Here is a 20,603-nt window from a genome sequence, read left to right as displayed (position 1 = left end):
TACACACAGATGTTTATAGCAGCTTTATTCATAGTTGCCAAAACTTGAATAAAGATGTCCTTTAATAGTTAAATAAACTGTGGTTCATCTGGACAATGCAGTAGTACTCCACATTAAAAAGAAATGAGCAGTTAAGACATGAAAAGACATGAAGGAAGCTACATGCATATTACTAACTGAAAATCTGTATAATTCCAATTAAATAACTTTCGGAACAGGCAAAAATATGAAGGTACTAAAAACATCAGTGATTGCCAAGAGTTAGAGAGAAGGGAGGGATGAATTGGCGGAGTACAGAGGACTTTGAGGGAAGTGAAACAATTGTGAATACATGTCATTATACATTTGTCAAAAGCCATAGAATATTCAACACCACAAGTGGACCCTAACGTAAACTGTAGACTTTTGGTGATAGTGACGTATCGGTGTAGGTTCATCCGTTGTAACAGATGTAATACTGTGGTGTGGGATGTTGATAGTGTGCAAGGCTATATTTGGGAGGAGGGGAGAGTGGTGTATGAGAACTTGCTGTACCTTCCACTCAGTTTTACCTAAATTGCTCTACATTTAGTAAAATTGAATTTGAAACTGCTCTAAAAAATAGTCTTAAATAATGAGACTAGTGTGACCGAAGAACTGAATTTTAAATTTAACTTAATTCTAATTAATAATTATTTTCATCTTGCTTTCTTCCCCAGCTTTATTGAGGTTTAGTTGACAAAAATTGCATATGTTTAGGTTGTACAACATGATTTATTTAAGGTATACAAAGTGATGATTTATTATACATATATATTGTGAAGTGATTAATCAAGTTAACACATTGATCACTTCACATAGTTACCTTCTGTTTTGTTTTGTGGTGAGAACACTTAAGACCTACTCTTAGTAAATTTGAAGTTTACAGCATTATTAACTATAGTCACCATGTTGGGCATTAGATCCGCAGAACTTACTCATCTTCTAACTAAAAGTTTGTACCCTCTGACCAGCATCTCCCCATTTCTTCCACACCCCAGCCCCTGGTACCACTGTTCTATACTCTGATTTATAAGTTTCACTTTTGTATATGCCACATATAACTGAGATCATACAGTATTTGTCTTTCAGTGTGTCTTAGTTTATTTCACTTAGCATAATATCCTCTAGCATAATGTCCTCTAGGTTCACCCATGTTGTTGCAAGTGGCATATTTCTTTCTTTTTTATGACTGAATAATACTCCATGGCATATATATACCACATTTTCTTTGTCCATTTATCCATCAGCAGACACTAAGGTCATGTATGTATCTTGGCTATTTTTAATAATGCTGCAGTAACATGGGAATACAGATATCTCTTCAAGATAATGATTTCTTCTCCTTTAGATATATACCCAGAAGTGGATTGCTGGATCATATGGTAGTTCAATTTTTAATGTTTTTTTTTTTATTTTTTTGAGGAACCTCCATACAGTTTTCCATAATGACTGTACCAATTTACATTCCCACCAACAGCGTACAAGGGCTCCCTTTTCTCCCATACCCTCACCAACACTTGTTATCTCTAATAGCCATTCTAACAGGTGTGAGGTATTGTCTCATTGTGGTTTTAATTTTTCATTTCCCTGATGATTAATAATGTTGAGCACTTTTTCATATACTAGTTGGCCATTTGAATGTCTTCTTTGGAAAAGTGTCTCTTTAGCTTCTTTGCCCATTTTTGAATTGGGTTATTTTGTCTTGCGAGTGAGTTATATGAGTTCTTATGTATTTTAGATATTAACCCCTTATCAGATATGTAGTCTGCAAGTATTTTCTCCCATCCCATAGCTTGCCTTTTCATTTTGTTTATGGTTTCCTTGGTTGTGCAGAATCATTTTAGTTTGATGTAGTCCTACTTGTTTAGTTTTGGTTTTGTTACCTATGCTTTTGGTTTCAATTGCAAAAAATCATTGCCAAGGCCGGTGCTCAAGGATTAGAAGAATTAACATTATTAAAATGTCTGTACTACCCAAAGCAATCTCCGGATTCAATGGAATTCCTACCAAAATCCAATGGCATTTTTCACAGAAATAAAAAACCAATCCTAAAATGTGTATGGAACCACAAAAGACCCTGAATAGCCAAAGCAATCTTGAGAAAGAACAAAGCTGGAGGCATTACACTTCCTGAATCAAACTATATTACAATGCTATAGTAATCAAAACAGTATGCTTTTGGCATAAAAACAGACATAGCCCAATGGAACAGAATAGAGAGCCATGCATATACGATCAACTAATTTTTGACAGGGGTGCCAAGAATATTTAATAGGGCAAAGATAGTCTCATCAATAAATGGTGGTGGGAAAATGGGATACACACATGCAAAAGAATGAAATTGGACTCTTATACCATACACAAAAATAAACTCAAAATGGATTAAAGACTTAAATGTAAGACCTGAAACCATACAACTAGAAGAAACCTAGGAAAAAAACCTTAATTTTAATTGGTTTACATTTACAAAACCACATGTGGCTAGTAGCCAGTGTATCAACAGAGATTTAAAGAGTTAAAAAATTGAGTCTATAAATAATTAGAAAACATTTAGCTGAATATTTAACTGAACTGTACATGAGGAAAGAAATTTCTAAATAAAAATACCCCCAAAATCGTATAAAATATTGTGAAATTTCAAATTTGAAGATATCCGTATATTAAAAAAATTGAAAAATGAAAGGCAAGTGAAAATCTGGGAAGTATATTTATGACAAATATTTTAGGATATATAGCAAGCTTTAAGAAAATTAAACACCAAGTAATTTCTTAAAACAATGATGAAAAAGAATGAGCAGAAAAGAAATACGACTACCTGAGAAATAAATGAAAAAAAGTTCACCATCACTAAAAACTAAGAAATATGCAGATCAAAACAGTGAGGCAACATTTTGAAAGAACTTATCAAATAGGAAAAATCTAAAATAATAATCTGATGACATTGAGGCTGATGAGGGTGCAGACACTTGTAGAATGCCAGTGGGAATGTAAATTAAATGGGAGTAGGAGAAGAAATTAAGTTAATGGAAGGGCAATTTGGAAATATATATTAAAAGCCTTTAAAAGTCTGCATACTTTTTTAAGGTTAGGTTTATTGAAGTATAATTTACAAACAGTAAAATTCATCCTTTTAAATGTATAGTTTGATGTGTTTTGACACATGTATATCGTATAACCACTACTATAATCAAGACAGAGCGTTTCTATCATCCTCAGAAATTCTCTCAGTCAGTCCCCTTTTCTCACCCTGAGGAAATGATTTCTGCCCCCCCTTTTTTTTTTTTTTGCATTTTTAGGGATGTCATGTAAATGGAATTATATAGGTTTTTACTCTTTGTGTCTGGCTTCTTTTACTTAGCATAATATTTCTGAGATTTATCCATGCTGTAGTTCATTAGTAGTTCATTCCTCTTTAATGATAGGTAGTAGTCCATTGGAAACTACTGCAGTTTCTTTATCTGTTTACCTCTGGATAGATATTTGTGTTGTTTCCAGTTTTTGACCATTATGAATGAAGATGTATAAACATTCACGTACAGGTTTTTGTGTAGGTATATATTTTAACTTCTTCTGGGTAAATAACTAGGAGTGGAATTTCCGGGTTGTGTGGAAGTGTATGTTTAACTTTAAAAGAAACAGCCACCCTGTTTTCCAGAGTGATTGTACCATTATACCTTCCCACCAGCAACGTGGATAATTCCAGTTGCCCCATATCTTGCCACCACTTGGTTTCATTAGTTTTAAACATTTAAGCCATTATAGTAGATGTGTAGTTATATCTAGTAGTAGGTTTTTTAAAAGTTATTGTTTTATTTATCCCACATGAAGTGGGAGCATAAATCCAGGCATTGTATTCCCTCATTGCTGTAAGTAAAAAGGACCAGTTTTTAAATTTTATTTATTTATTTATTGTGAATTGTCTGCTCACGTCTTTTGCCCATTTTTCTAACATTTTTTTGTATTTATTCCTTGATTTTGAAGACTTCTTTAGATATGAATTATATTAGCCATTAATCTATTACATATTTTGCAGATATTTTCTCCCAATTTGACTTTTCTCCTTTGATTATACTTGTGTTGTTTTATTGTCATGTAGAAGATGAATTTTTAAATTTTTAATGTCAAATTTATCAATCTTTCATTTACTATGGATATTGAGTCATAGTTAGTAACCTTGTTCTACAGACAGGTATATATGAATTTTATTATATGACTTCATTCTTTACATTTAAATCTCTTTTTCACTTAGAGTTTATTCTTTTACATGACAGGAGGTATCAACCAAATTTTGTCTTTTCCTAAATGATTTTCCAAGTTTTCAACAATATTTATTAAAAATAAAAAACTTTGCTTCAGTGATATTAGATGCCACCTTTATTATATACTAAATTCCCGTACATACTCGAGTTTATTCATGTACTTTCCATTGAATCCTTCTGGTTTGACTCTATTTATGCTTCATTGCCATACTAGTGCATTAGTTTCTGAGGCTTTGTAGTGTATTTTAATATCTGGTAGGGCTGGTAGTGCCTCGTAGATTTTCTTTTTCAGTGTAATTCTAGCTATTCATATTTTTCTATATTTTGTTGTGTAGCATTTTCATTGGAATTTTGTTAAATTAATTTTGGGAAAACCTGACATCGTTATGATTATAGATGTTCTATTCAACAACAGGGAATGTTTTTGAATTTCACCAGTTTTTACTTTCGTATCTTCTGAGGTATTTTAAAGCTTTCCTCATATTAGTTTTACACATTTCTTGTTACACTTATTCCTAAATAGTAAACCATTTTTGTTTGTACTGTCAGTGCAGTTTTAGTCTACTGTTTTGTCTTCTAAGTGATTATTGTTTGTGTATATGAAAGTTATTGATTTTTATGCATTCATTTTATATCCTGTTAATTTACTGAATTTGGAGTAGTTTTAGTAATGATTCTCCAGGGTTTTCTTAGGAAACTGTATATCATATACAAGGAGATACTAGTTTTCCTTCTTTTCCACTTCTTATATTTCCGATTTGTTTTGCCTAATATGCATCCAGTATATAGTAAATTGTAGTGAGGTTCATGACCATCCTTTCCTCTTCTTAATCTTATTGGAAATGCCTAAAGTAGTACCCCCACTAAATGTGATACTGGCTTTAGGACTAAGGCATATTTGTGTATACGTGAATATGTTTATGTGTGTCTTTATAGTTATATTAAGGAAATAATCACCAGTTCCTCTGTTCTTGAATGGATGTTTTGTTTTTGTGGAATGGGTATTGAATTTTGTCGAGTGATTGTTTAGCATGTACGGAAATGATCACGTTTTTCTCAGGTCAATTAATATGGTATAATATATTGCTGTGCTTCTAATATTGAACCAACTGTACTTTCCAGGAATAAATCTCACTTTGTTATGGTATATTATTTTATTTTATTTTTTTTTATAAATTTATTTATTTATTTATTTATTTTTATTTATTTATGGCTGTGTTGGGTCTTCGTTTCTGTGCGAGGGCTTTCTCTAGTTGTGGCAAGCGGGGGCCACCCCTCATCGCGGTGCGCGGGCCTCTGACTATCGCGGCCTCTCTTGTTGCGGAGCACAGGCTCCAGACGCGCAGGCTCAGTAATTGTGGCTCACGGGCCCAGTTGCTCCACGGCATGTGGGATCTTCCCAGACCAGGGCTCTAACCTGTGTCCCCTGCATTGGCAGGCAGATTCTCAACCACTGCGCCACCAGGGAAGCCCTATGGTATATTATTTACTTAATATGGTACTGAAGTGTGTTCAGTAATATTTTATGTAGTATTTTATTATTGGTATTTAAAAGTGATACTGGCCTGTAATTATGTTTTTGTACTATTTTTTTTTATCAGATTCAGGTATCAACATTCAACTTGCTTCATAAAAAGAATTTGAGGTTTACCTTCATTTTCTGTGTTCCAGAACTATTTCTACTATATTGGCAGCATTTTTTTTTTTTTAACGTGAAATTCTCTGGTTCTGGTGAGGACATTCCTTGTAACTCTTGATTTTTTCCCATGGAAATTGATTGTTAAGTTCTTTAATCTCTAGTTGGGTCAATTTTAGTAGTTAGCAGTTTTGTCTAGTTTTTCAAATTTATTTGTGTGGTGGTCTGCATTGTACTCTCTTAGGACTTTTAAATTTCTTCTCCTTCAATGATTGTTTCCTTCTAGTTATTTTTTATTTTATTTTTTGCTTTTTTCTTCATTTTTTTTTTTTTTGCCTTGATGAAAGTAGCTAGTTTGTCCATTATGTTAATTTTTCAGCAAACTTGGATTTTGATTTATTAATGAGATATATTGTTTTTTCTTTTCTATTTCATTAATTTCTGATTTTGCCTTTGTTATATCTTTTCTTGTGCTCTTTTAATTTGACCCTTTTGTTCTTTTTTCTTGGTCTTCAATTTGGGATCTAATTCATTTATTTTCATTAAAAAATTTTTTACTTCTTTAGGTGTTTAAGGCCATGATATTTCCTCTGGTCACTGCTTTATATTGTACTTCATGGATTTTGATATGTAGTGTTTTTATTATCTTTATTTTTTCGAAGGTTTGTATTTCTTCACCAAAAAGCAGTGCAGTAGAAGGTTTTTAAGTTTTCATGTAGAAAGACCTCTTAAAAATTTTTGGTTATTAAAATCTAGACTTGTGACAAAATGGTCAGAGTATTGTTTATAATAATTTTATTTGGAATGCACTGAAGCTTTTATCATGACTTAGAAGAGGATCAGTTTTTGTCAGTCTTCCATGTTTTCTTGAGGAAAAGATAGTCTCTATTTTCATAGTGTAAAGTTTAATATCTTTCCAGAAGATCTACCTTATTGACTGTATTATTTATGTCATCTATATTTTCATTTAGTTTTTGTCCACTTGATCTATTTTGTACCGAGAGTGGTATTTAAGCCTTCAATGGTTAATGTGTTTCTGTTGGTCTCCTTGATTCTGCTGTAGTTTCTGTTTTATAAAGATCATTGCTGTGCCATTTGGTAAATACTCATAATTATGTTTGCTGTATTTCTTATGTGTTTTCTTTGATCTTATATTCTTTTAAATTTTTTTGTGGGGGAGGAGTCTGTTTATGAAAGCTTATATTTTTGTTGTAGTGATAATCTTGGTATTTACACCTTTTAAAGATGCTTTGAGCCCACTCTTCTGTGTTTAACTTTTTAGTACTACTATGATAGTCTTTTGTGGTATTTTTTTTTTTTACCACAACTTTAATAAGTTCACTATCAGTGAGTTTATTTTACTTTTCTCCTTTCCTTACTGTTGTCTTGAAGTTGTACTACTTTGTCAGAATATATATCATTTGTATATTCTTCATTTATCCCTAGCCTTGTTTTTTTAGTGTTAGAGATAATTATATTAAATGATCACCCTTCTGTCCTTTTGCCAAAGTTACTCATCTTTTGATTGTTTGAAACTAATCTTCTAGTAGATTGTTCAAGAAGTGCCCATGGGTGTAGCATTCCCTTGCATGTATAAAACTTTTGCAATAGCATTGATGCCTGAAGGATAGCTTGGATGGATTTAAAATATCTAGTTCATACTTTTTTTCCTTGAATTTCTTGAAAAGGCTGATCTATTTTTGCCTTGTTTTCAGTTTGCTTTTAATAAGTCTGTTGCCAGTTTAATACTTACTGTTGTATGTCATTTGTCCTTTTTGCCATGCTCTCTTTAGGATTTTTTCCTTTATTAATAGTGTCTAATCATTTTACCAGGATATGTTTTAGAGTAGATCATTGTGTATCAGTTTTCCCAGATATCTGATGGGCCCTTTTGATATATAAAATAAGCCTTTTATTTCCAGAAAGTTTTCTTGGTTTATTGTTTTAAACATTAGTTCTCTCTTCATGTGTGTTTTGAATTTAAACTATGGAGAAAGGAACTTCAGCAGTAAGCTATTTAATGAACAAAAAAAAATAAGTGGGAAAAAAAGATTCAAAATTAGAGAGGGAAGATGTTGTTGAATGATTTGGCAAGAGAAAAAGGCAAGAAAAGTTGACATTTATACAGCCTTTGTCAAAGCAATAGGGTTGTTAGGATTGAGGTAAAATTGGGAAGTAGAGTCAAAGAAGTATTGGATAAAAACAGCAGCCTTCTTAGTTACGGTGGAATGGAAAAGTTCTGACAAGGATAATAATCAAAAGTCATGTCCTGGATAGCCAATTGGGGGCACAATTGATGTTCTGGAATGTTTTTATTTTGTTGGGTTTTTGGGGAAAATTTTCCCAAAATAATATTCATAGTGGGATCAAGCAATGTTTTTCTTTAAAAATAGCCCCATTGAGAGTCCGAATGGCCTATTGTAGATTATTTTGATTCTTCTCATCACTTTCCCTGTATTTTAATAGCATTTTGGCCATTTCTTGATAATTCATCTGATACTATCCAAATATAGAATTTTGAAGATTCTTGAAGTGTACACCCTTTACCTTCTTTCTTTCATGATTTTCAACATTTTTACTGAAAGAAAAACAATCCCAACTTCACCTGTGGAAAAATCTCATTTTAAAAAAATCTGGGATTTTTTAGGTACATCATCTCTGTTTTAGTAAGATATTTTAAAAAATCTTTATTTTAGACAAAAGATTAAAGAAAATGCTTTAGTGCTAATATTGTACTTTGTACAAGAAATAGAAATCAAGTGTACTGGTTTGGTTAAAAAATTCTTTAAATTAAAATAGTATTACCAGAAACGATACTGAGTGGTGGTTTTGCCAGTGAGTTAGTACCATTCATTTGGCTGCATCTCCCAGTGTCACTAGTGAAGGAAGTTGAAGCATTTTAATTAAAATCAGGGTTTGTACCCATCTTTTTATTTATGTAAGGCCACCCCTTTGTTGATCAGAAGCATGTTGTTTTTTCACACAAAGCCTACATCCCTGCTCTTACCTGAAGCCTTTCTTGATGATTCTGATCTGCACTGATCTCTGTTTCTAATTTCCTTTAGCTTCTAATGTGTATTTTACACACATGAGCACTCAAGTCTCACTTGTCTTGTGTTGTCTTATATTCTGAACTAGAAAGAACTCCTTGAAACTTATAGGAAGGTATACTTCTCTTCCTTCTTTTGTATTCCTCACAGCCCCTAGGTTAGTGTTCCTTTTGTAATAACCCTTCAAGAAATACTTTATTGACTTCTCAGGACATGAGGCCAATACCTCTCACTTAGTACCAGGACTAAGTGGTACTTGATTGTTCAGCTCCTTGACCCCATCATGCGCCGTGTGTTTCTGCCCCAAAGCTCCTGCTAAGTCAAAGGTGATGGCCCTCACAGATAGAGAAGAACAGTTCTTCATGTCAACATCTGGAGTGTTAAGTATACCATTGGAAACCTGTGATTTTTCAAACACTTGTTTGATTACTGGGACTTGTGCTAGACTGAAAGTCAGGAAACCGGGTTCTGGTCCCAGCTCTGACACTGAACAGAATTGCAGCTTTCAGAAAATCGTTTAACCTATGTGGACTTCGGCTATTTACTGTATAAAATGTGGGACTCTGACTAAGTGATCTCAAAAGTTCCTTCTTGCTGGAAAAGTCTGTGATTCTCTGAAAACATGTTTTCCAAGAACTTAATGCTCATTGCTGAAAGTAATGTTTCTTATACTGTTTCCAAAGTGTCTTGATTATTGTTGCATAGCTAAAGAAGTTAAAAAGTTTAAATTTAGAAAAAAATTTAATGATCTGGGAGCAGGAATTGTAGCACCTGACCTGTATCTGGTGGCCAAATACTCACTTTCAGATTCCCTAGGATATCCATAGGGTAGGATCATAAGCCTCATTAAAGCTGCTTGTTCATTGTTTGCTAGAGGGAATTCTAACATAATTCATTTATCAATCACAGTTACTTGTGAGATGGAGTGTGAATTTGTGTTTGTAAGAATTTTGCATGGTATGTGCAGATAATATGGTTACTATTTAGAGAGAGTATTTCCTTTGTTGAACGTATATAGTCCTGGTAACATACCTCTGTATCTTATTACTTCCAGAGTAGCATTATATGGTCTTAGCTTGATGATACCATAATATTGCTAGATGGTACAGGTGGCGAGGCTACTTTCAAATATTTTGATATCACGTGTATAGGGTTATACCGTAGATTAAATAACATGGTGGTGTTTACAGTCACTTAAAGTGTACAATAACATGCATGTTATTTTCTTTCTTCCTAGTGAGGTTCTGCTATATTTTTTCAGTTGAGCAAAAAGACTTTGAAAATTGTTCCTATGATTTTAGTTATTTGAACTTTTAAAATTAATATTTTATGAGTTTTATATTAATAGAATTATTTTTAAAATATGCACTTTCACTGAAATTTTGCTATCTCAGTATAATTCTTTGTCATATGAATATGTTGTTTTTGAGATTTAATAGGTTGTATGTATCTGGTATTCATAGATCAGTTCTACAAACTTACTGTTTGGGGATTCTTTCAGAATGATTTGTCAAATAAAAATAAAGTCAGAAAAACCATATGATCATCTCAATAGATGCAGAGAAAGCTTTCGACAAAATTCAACACCCATTTATGATAAAAGCCCTGAAGAAAGTAGGCATAGAGGGAACTTTCCTCAACATAATAAAGGCCATATATGAAAAATAAAGTCAGCTCCAAATTTTATTTCCATCTAACATTCTATAATGTGTTAATACTACTGTGTTTTACTGTGCTCCAATTTATTACTTTAAAATTGTTTAAGTAATCAAATGTATTTGTAGCTCTGTTATCTGATACTTAATAGTGTTCCTGTCGTTAAAATTTATTCTTAACATGCGTATATTAAGATGTCTGATTTTGAATCAGATTAGTTCCATATAAAAATTCTTATTTCAAAATACTATGCAAATGACAGCTATATGAATATGGACTACTGGAGTCATATTATTGGAGGGTCGTGTTGGGTGGAAAAATATTGAAGAAAACATCATAATAATTATAATTTAGAAGCCATGGTCTCCATATTTAAAACTAATATTTTGTGAAGCTTATTTCCCAATGCAGAGACTCTGAGAACCTGTTAAGTATATAATTTTGCCTTTAGGAAGACAGTTTTTTTAACCTTTTATTTTAAAAATTTCAAACAACAACAAATTTCAGTACTAAAAAATAGGGAACTCTGTATCCTCATCACCTTGATTTAAAAATTAACATTTTGAAAATTTGTTTTATATATTTTTGGGGCTGAAATGTTTTGAAATAAATTTTAGCTATCATGGCATTTTGCCTCCAAATACTTAAGTATGTATGCATTGCATATGTATGCAATAAGGATAATTCACCGAATTATCACAATGCTTTTACCACACTTAACAAAATTAACAATCATTCCTTAATATCAGGTATAGTTTTATTCCTTCCACTTTCTTCTTTATCCTAAAGTTCAAGAAAAAATGGGAATACAGACATTTTTTATTCCATTTGTCCTTGAACTCTTTTTTTCTCTATCTCTTGCAGTAGGCTTCTCTGTGGCACAGCCTCCCTTTCTGTAAAGTGAGTAGCCTAGATCATATGATCGCTTTGGTCCCTTTTAGTTCTCACAGCCTCTTACTTCCTGCATAGAACTGGTTGTTAGCTACAAATCTGACTTAGGAAAGTACTGTTACAGAACCAAGTGAGTGTTTCTTTCAGTTAAATATCCATCAGGAGAGCAAGTTTGTAGTCTTGTAAATAGGAAAACAGGAATTATGTTTTATTCACTGATGTGCAACCAGCAGCTAGCACAAAGCATGGCATATAATAAGCACTCAGTAAATAAGTGATGAGTGGACAATGAGTAATTGAATAGGTTAATGCATAAATGAATTGATTAATTAGTCACTCAGTGTTCAGGAGTAACAGGTAAAGCCAACTAAGCAGAGCTGGATATAGTTTACCAAAGTACAGTAACTAAGCTATTTGTACATTTCTTAAATTCTTATTGGGAGACGTCTAACCACTGTGGCAAGAGATCTCTACTACTTAATATAGCCATGAGGAGTGTTTTCTTATAGATGGAGCTCTTGTCAGCATATTCACAAAGAGAAATGAGAACGAGGGCTGCTATGGGTTGAATTGTATCCCCTCAAAGGATGTTAAAGTTGCAACCCTTCAGTACTGTGAATGTGATCTTATTTGGAAATAGGATCTTTGCAGGTGATCAAATTAAGATGAGGTCATTAGGGAGGACCCCAATCCAATATGATTGGTGTTCTTATAAAAGGGGAAATTTGGACATAGAGACAGACATGCATAGAGGAAAGATGATTTGATGATAGGGAGAATGCCTTCTAGAAGCCAGGGAAAACCTGAGACTACCAGAAGTTAGGAGAGAAGCATGAAACAGTTTATTTCTCACAGCCCTCAGAAGGAACCAACCCTGCCAACACCTTGATTTCAGACTTCTAGCCTCCAGAACTGTGAGACAATAAATTTCTATTGTTGAACCCATCCAGTTTGTGGTACCTTGCTATAGCAGCCATGGAGAATTAATACAGGGACCTAACATAAATCTTTGAGTGGAGGTTGAGATAATAAATTTTCCAAATAATTTTAATAAAAAGCTCAAGATAATGTTCTGTTCCACATAAGCTGTTAACACCTTGGCATGAATATCAGTGTATTTTGGCCATATATGAGCTTTGGATACAAGGATAAGGAAAGAAAAAGGAAAGGGGAAAAATAAGAACAGAAAGCACTTTTATTTTGCCTAGGGCCCCTCCAGGCAAATTGGTCAAATTGGTCAAATTGGTCAGTATGTCTCACAGATTTGTTCTTACACATAGGATCTCCAAGCAGTTAGTTCCTGAACAGTCTGCTTGTTTATTCTGGAGCTAAATGTCCTTGTTCTGAATCAGAAAGAAGATATAAAAAGAGGGGTTTTTACCTTCTCCTAATCCCAGGCAAAAAGTTGGTTAGAAGAAGCTTGAGACTCTTTGCATAACTTTGTATTATGTTGGCGATTCAGTGTAGAGTCGTGAAGGGTGTGAGCTCTGGGATCAGACTCCTCGGGTTTGAGTTCTGGCTTTATCTCTTCTTAGTTCTGTATTCTTAGCCACAGTATTTTATCTCTCTGTGCTTCAATTTCTCCCTCTAAAAATAAGGATAATAGTACCTCACTCAAAGAGGGATTGTAAGGATCAAATGATTTAGACATGTGAAAGACTTAGACCAATATCAGGCACATAGTAAGCCCTCAGTAAGTAATAGCTAGAAAAAAATTTTTTTTAATTATTTTTTAAGCTTATGACAAAACAACCCCTTATCTTATTTTTGCTCCCCCAGAATTGTTTAGATTTATGAAAAAGGACATTTGGTGTTCTGGTTAGATGTTAAGAAAATGGTAATGAATTGATTTAATAAGTGTAGTTCTCCCAGGCGGGTAGTTTGATGATAGGTGTCCCTTAAAAGTTGTAAGGAACAGAATGTTCAGGGTCTGTTTTCTATAAAAGGGAAAAAGAATTCGCATTTTAGGAATGTATATGCTCTGTAAGTATAGGATGGTCCGTTTAACAAATCACCTATCCCCAAGAATATAGTTCCCAAGAGAGTTAATGCTGTTGAAAAATTAGTGTTTGCTCATAATCAATAAATGTTTGTTGATGCCTACTGGGTTCCACTGGTCATATTATTTAAATTTCTGAAGACCAGATGTATACATGACAAAAGAATTGTTTATGACAAAATATTTGAGCATCCTAATTCACAAAGGGCTATATATGTTGTTGTTGTTTTTTCCAGTTAATATGGGAAAGTGGCATTTCTGAATTCTGAGTCAACTCATTGAGCTGTATAAATTGGTTGGATTAAGAGGTATGCCTGTTGTGGGACTGTTAAAAAACTATGGACCCCCAAGGGGATGTGCATGTAAGAATGGCATGATTGCTGGCAACCTCAACACTGTCTTTGAAATCAGTAGAATTTGTAGTTAATGTAGTTAATGTAGAGCAAGGAGATGCTTTTGAATGTTAGATAGCTGTGTTTTATGTAGACACAGCTTACATGTGGTGAAACTTTTTATAATGTATCTGACAGTCAAATTATATCAGCTAACATTTCGTATCTGCTGTTAACAGATAGACCAAGCTCTGATAATGCTTACCAGCATATTGCAAAGTCTTAAGCTCAGATTTGATTTAGACAAAGAGGAAGCCTGTGAATTGGATGCAATTCAGATTATCCTGTTCCATTGCCTATGTATTTTGTTAAAGGACAGGCACGAGTGAAGCACTTTCATATCATCTTGGAAATGAGAAAGAGAAGGTATTGTAGGTTTCTTTATATGATCTTTGAGAACTTGTGTCAAAAGGACAAATTGGAAATTGACTGTAATTGGAAAAGTTTTGTTTTGTAGGTGAAGGTATTTTTAGTAAAGAAGCAATTGCTAGCCTATGTATTATTGAGGGAATTTCCCCCCAAAGCCTGGAAAGAATAATAAATCACAGCCCAGCTGTCTTGGATTAAATAGGCTTTCACATATTGCTAGAAGAACCATGTTGAAATAGAAGGGCAGGTCATAGGGTCAAAAGGCTAGTATCATTAGGAATACTGCTAAATATAACTCAGTATTTTGTTATGAATGCTTGAATTTGTGGCGCCATTTAAGGGAGTCATAGACTTGGGTCCAATGGAGCAGTAGATAGAGTGAAGAGATAGTGATACGGCACAGCTTTCTGCTTTTTCTTCATATGATGACTTCATGGATGTGTCTTTAAATCTCTCATTCTCAATGAGTATTAAATATAAAGGGAAGAAAGGATAAAATTCCAGTAGGTAGTTGTGAGATCTAGGAGGAAAAAAAAAACGCCAACATATAAAGCACATGTAAAACAATATATAAGAAAGATCAAACTGTATTTTTGAAAAATATATCTTCATGTTTATTCTAATAAACATCCTGTTTGAAAAGTAACCTGGCAGCTTTTAAAAGTCATATTCTTTTTTCTAGGCTGAATAGTGATAATGCATACATATCATCTGCGGCATTGTGTTACTGGCAAAAAGAAGGTAGGGAAGTTGAGGAGAAACAAAAAAAGTACTGTATAATAAAAGAATAAAAAGCACACATCTATATCAAAGTGTAGTAGCAGCTGTGAGGCTACATATAGGTTTTTAGTAGATATGAATGACTTTTGTGAACATAAACATGCTGCTTATTCATTCCATGCTTCATTCCCCTGTTGGCATGTAGTGGTTTCCATTAGTCAGTAAGCATTTAGTTTATTGTGAAGATTTTCACATTATGGTATCTTGTTGAAAGAATAGGAAAATATGTGCTATTCAAATAAGATAAATGCTGGCTTTTTTTTTAATAAAAGCTTTTAAAGTTGCTGAATAAGTCTATATATTTTTCCTAGAGTTTTGAAAGTGTTTTCTAAATTGCCACTAAACAAAGTCACGAATAGTGACTATCTCCCTCCATTGTATAATTTCCATCAGTCTCTGATGAGAGTTTAAGACACATTTCTTGCTACAACAGGGTGTGCTAATTAAAAGGGTCTAATTGTATAAAATAGTCTAAATTATGATAAGGTGATTAGATTTTACAACAGGAAAATTTTAAGTTCTTGAGAAGTGAATCACATCTTGGGGCGTATGTGCATCTCTTCTCTAATGTGAATCTGCAAAGTGGCGGTAAAGGAGTAATGTGATTTAGTGGGTGGTCGCGTCTCAGTGGGCAATGACATCTGTCCAGATTAGCATCTTTTTTCTCTTCCAGCTCCATAATCTCTTGCAGCCCTTCTCCAGCTCACATTTTCCTGTCCAACATATCAAGTGTTGAGAAATGCTTCCATGTGAGCCATTCTGGCTGTTTGATACTTAGTTCCTGGTTGATTGAGGAACAGGAAGGCAGCAGATTTGGCTCCTGATGGGAAAGAGGTCCTTTATTTTTTCCATCAACTATGAGTCTATCACTCAGTTCTGCCTGAACTGAGAGAACCAGGAACTGGTTGGATTAGGGTGTTAGCCATCAATCAACCAGTTTGCTTTTGGTGCAAAAATGAGTAAATCATTTTCTTTCCAAATCTTCTCTTCTTCCTCCTATTCTCTTTTTGTCTATTCATTGAATCCTCATATACCCAGCTAGCCACATTGTTTTCAGTTATCTTTGACTCTGTCTCTCACCCCTCTTATGGCTCTGTTCTTTGTCTCCCTTCTTTGTTCACCAGTGCCCTAGTCCAGCCTCCCACTGTCTCTTGCCTGGACTAATGTCATATTCTCCCAAATGGACTATCTGCTTTCATTTCCCCATTATGATGCTGCCAGGGCTGATAATATTATTCCTTGCCAAAAACCTTTGGTGACTTCTTTTTGCATACAAAAACTGTGTCCCAGCTTCTTAGCATGGTTTTCAAAGCTTCCTGTAAACTCATGCTAACCAGTTTTTTTTCCGGCTTGTGTTGTGTTTCCAATAACCTCTTCACTCCCAGCACACACTGACCCAGCCCTGGTTTTCCTTGTTTTATCTCTTCTTCCCTATCTCCATTTGTGGAAATCTTAGATATTTTTCAAAGCCCAAATCAATGTCACTTTGTTCTTTGAGTCCCCAATTAGGAAGTAACCTCCCCTTACTCTAAAATATTTTTACATTTAAATCTGTTATACTTTTGTTGGAGTAGATGTTACCTCTAGATGTGCTTGTGTCATCTCTTCTTCCTCTGTGTGGGACGTATGGAAAAATCTCAGTCTTCTGGTCAGGCTGACTTAGGTTTGGATCTCAACTTTGCCAGTTACTATAAGTTTAGTTGTTTTGCACAGAGCACCTAAACTCACTCATTGTGTTTTCTCATCCTCAAGGTATCTTAAAATAACTTGCTCTTAGTGTCATGAGGGTTAAATAATTTGACTTCTGTAAAGCACATAATGCCTTCGCATAGCAAGTATTCAATAATACGCATTCATTTTTGTTTTTCTTTCCTTTTTAGAATGTATGATTCTTGATATTTTATCATGCTTGGCACTCAGGTGTCTACTGAAAGGAATTTACTTCTATTTGTCCAATTATTACCGTCAAGTCAAATCAGTGAGATTTTATTTAAGCCTACTGGATCCAAGGCATAAATAAAAGCTAAATACTTTGCACATTTTTAAAAGGTAAATCCATCTGAACACAAATGAAAACCCAATGAATTGCCTTGAGGTTAAAAGGATCTACATACCAGAATAGAATTCAGGTATGAGTGGTGGATCTCGGAAGTGTGAGATGTGAATCCAGGAGGTGTGGTAGGAAGTGGAGAAGAGCATTTGGGGTATCCGTGGAGGGGTGCTGAATTGAAGACAAAGGCCCTTCCAGTGCAATTCACTGCAAAGAAGAGTTATCACAGGGTGCTCTTTAACCATTCCTTTCACCCATCCATTTGGAAAAACAAAGTGGTGTAAGACCTTACAAGCATCAGAGAGCAAGGAGAGGGAAGTAAAGGTTTAATTAAATGCATAACTTGAGAATGTGGCATATATGGTTGCAAATCTGGCTAGGTAAAATAGGAAGCTGATTTTTGAGGGAGATCTGTTTGGTATATAGGAAAGTTGTGATTTTCATGGTCATCAAAGGCTAATTTGTTTTTCATCTTTATTAGTTTAGTGCTTCAAATTAAGGCTATGATTTACTGACTACCTGTGTCAAATTTGTTTTTCAGAGAGGCAGATGCTGAGACAGCATTAGGAGTGCAAGGGCTTTATTGAGGGAAGGGAATATAGTACCTATATAATAGAAAGATAAAAGGAGAGGAAATGGGTTTGGACAAGGAAAGCTTTCAGAGTAGGATGTTGCAATGGCACCTGTGAAAGGAAAGGAGACAGAAGGATTGGGCAGGGAGAGCTCAGACTATGATACAGTTCTGAGAAAGTCTCAGCCAACCCATTTGGGAGCACCAGAGCAAAAGGGTTCCATTAGAAGAGTCTCCAGTTGGGTAGAAATAGCCACACAGCATTCCCACCATGATCATTCTTTAGTAGAAACTGCCTGGGAAGAGTGTTACCTTGGCTCACATGCTGTGGTGGTTCCTAATGGCCCTGCCTCTGGAAGTTGTCAGATTATTGCCCTCCTCACAGGTGAAAGGCCATTTCTTTCTTGATGGGATTGTACCTCAGTGGCTACTACACTGCCTTTTCAATAATAAAGTATTAAAATTGAAAGTCCTTGAAAGCATTAGTGAAGATTAGGTGTTTTTTGAGGGGGAGGGGACAGCTGAGAAATTCACTAAAACAATAACATCTTTTGTAGAAGCTGAACTTAGTGACTGACTGTTGGATGACTTGCATTATTTGGGTGTATCACATTATTTTTCATCTGTTAAATGTGTATAATGACACATCTCCCCTACCTACCTCACAAAGTTGTAAAAAACCAAACAAAACTAAACCATAGTACATATCTAAGAGGAATGAGAGAAAAATGAGAGTAGCATGTGGAAACATGAGAGGCAGTACAGCATGATCGAAAGATCTATGATTAAAGTAAAGAGAAGTGGTCAAGGCTGTTCTTCTATTCATGGAGAAAGGAAATGGTTACTAAATTCCGAAAAGTTGCATAGAAAGAAAATCATTTAAAATGCATTAGGGATCTAGATATTTAAATTTTCCTAGGTCTAGTCTTATTATAATACAAATAATAACCCCCTACCTGATCTTGATGATCTTGAGATTCCTACTATAGGCTTATCTAAAACTAGGGTTATTATATGTATTTATCCTTAAAGTGAAAAATATTAATGAGTTGTTATTTTTTATTTCACAGAAAAAAGGTGATAATACAAAAAAAGTTAACTGAAACTAAGTCTTAGCTCAAGGACATACAAAAAACAGGACCTAGACTGCAAACCCTACTGTATGTATATAGAGAAAACCCTGAAGACTCCACCAAAAAATTGTTCGAATAAATGAATTCAGTAAAGTTGCAGGATACAAAATTAATTGACAAAAATCAGTTGCATTTCTATACCCTAACAACGAGCTATTGGAAAGAGAAATTAAAACAACTCCATTTACAATAGCATCAAAAAGAATAAAATATTTAGCAATAAATTTAGCCAAGAACATGAAAGATCTGTACACTAAACTCCACAAAACATTGATGAAAGAAATTCAAGAAGACACAAATAAATGGCAAGATACCCCATGCTCATGGATTAGAAGAATATTGTTAAACTGTCCATACTACCCAAAGCAATCTAAAGATTCAGTTCAGTCCCTTTCAAAATTCCAATGGCATTTTTCACAGAAATAGAAAAATAATCCAAAAATTTCTGTGAACCATAAAGGGCCCGAAGTAGCCAAAGCAATCCTGCAAAGCACAAAACCACCAGAGGCATCGCACTTTTTGATTTCAAACTATATTACAAAGCTATAGTAATCAAAACAGTATGTTACTGACATAAAAAAAGACACAGACCAACTGAGCAGATTAGAGACCCTGGAAATAAACTCATGCATATATGGTCAATTTTTGACAAAGGAGCCAAGAATATACATGGGGCAAGGTTAGTCTCTTAAATAAATGGTGTTGGGAAAACTGGACATCCATGTGGCAAAGAATAAAATTGGACACCCCTTTGTCTTATACCTTACACAAACATTAACTAAAAATGTATTAAAGCCTTGAACATAAAGCTTGAAACCATAAAGCTCCTAGAAGAAAACATAGGCAGTATGCTTTTTGACATTGGTCTTAGCAATGTCTTTCTACATATGTCTCCTCAGGCAAGGGGAACAAAGCAAAAATAAACAAGTGGGATGACATCAAACTTAAAAGCTTCTGCACAGCAAGGAAACCATCAACAAAATGAAAAGACAGCCTACTGAATGGGATAAGATATTTGCAAATTATATATTTGATAAAGGGTTAATATCCAAAATATATAAAGAAGTCATACTACCCAATTAGCAATACAAAATAAGACAATTTAAAAAATGGGCAGAGGACCTGAACATTTTTCCAAAGAAGAGATCCAAATGGCTGACAGGTACATTAAAAGGTGTTCAACATCACTAATTATAAAGGAAATGCAAATCAAAACCATAATGAGATATCAACTCACACCTGTGAGCAAGGCTATTATCAAAAAGACAAAAAATAATAATTGCTGTGAGGTTGTGGAGAAAAGGGAACCCTTGTTTACTGTTGGTGGAAATGTAAACTGGTACAGCTACTATGGAAAACAATATGGAGGTTGCTCAAAAAGTTAAAAATAGAACTACCATATGATCCATCAGTCTAACTTCTTGGTATATTTCCACAGGAAACAAAATCATTATCTCAAAGAGATCTGTACTCCCGTGTTCACTGCAGCATTATTCAAATGAGTTAGTGAGTGTATTCTGAGTCAAATGGTTAGTGCATGTTTCCTTTACTATATTGTTAGCTTCCTGTCTTTATATTAAATGTAGATCCTGCATTGCCCTTCAAAGTTTGAGTAACCCAGCACTACCTTGAGGCCCATAGCTCAGTGATGACCAAGAGGGCCTTAAAGTTCCCCTCAGCTTGACTAAACTTTAGACAGGTTTCCTCCTGACCGTAAGCTCCTGTCCTCCCTTTTCTTACAGCATTTACGTAAGCAACTTTGAAATTATAAATTCTTTCTCTGCTCCTTTGAGATG

General features: G+C 34.3%; 1 protein-coding gene across 3 annotated transcripts in view; it reads left to right on the top strand.

Annotated features, from left to right (window-relative positions):
- The window catches only part of VRK2 (VRK serine/threonine kinase 2), an 89,622-nt gene that overhangs the window by 39,777 nt on the left and 29,242 nt on the right, over positions 1 to 20,603 (top strand). The window lies entirely within an intron of this gene.

This window comes from Balaenoptera physalus, assembly GCF_965194825.1.
Source record: "Balaenoptera physalus genome assembly, chromosome: 15".
Lineage (NCBI taxonomy): Eukaryota > Metazoa > Chordata > Mammalia > Artiodactyla > Balaenopteridae > Balaenoptera > Balaenoptera physalus.
Note: the sequence above shows the minus strand (reverse complement) of the source record. Positions and strands in the feature narration are given on the sequence as shown.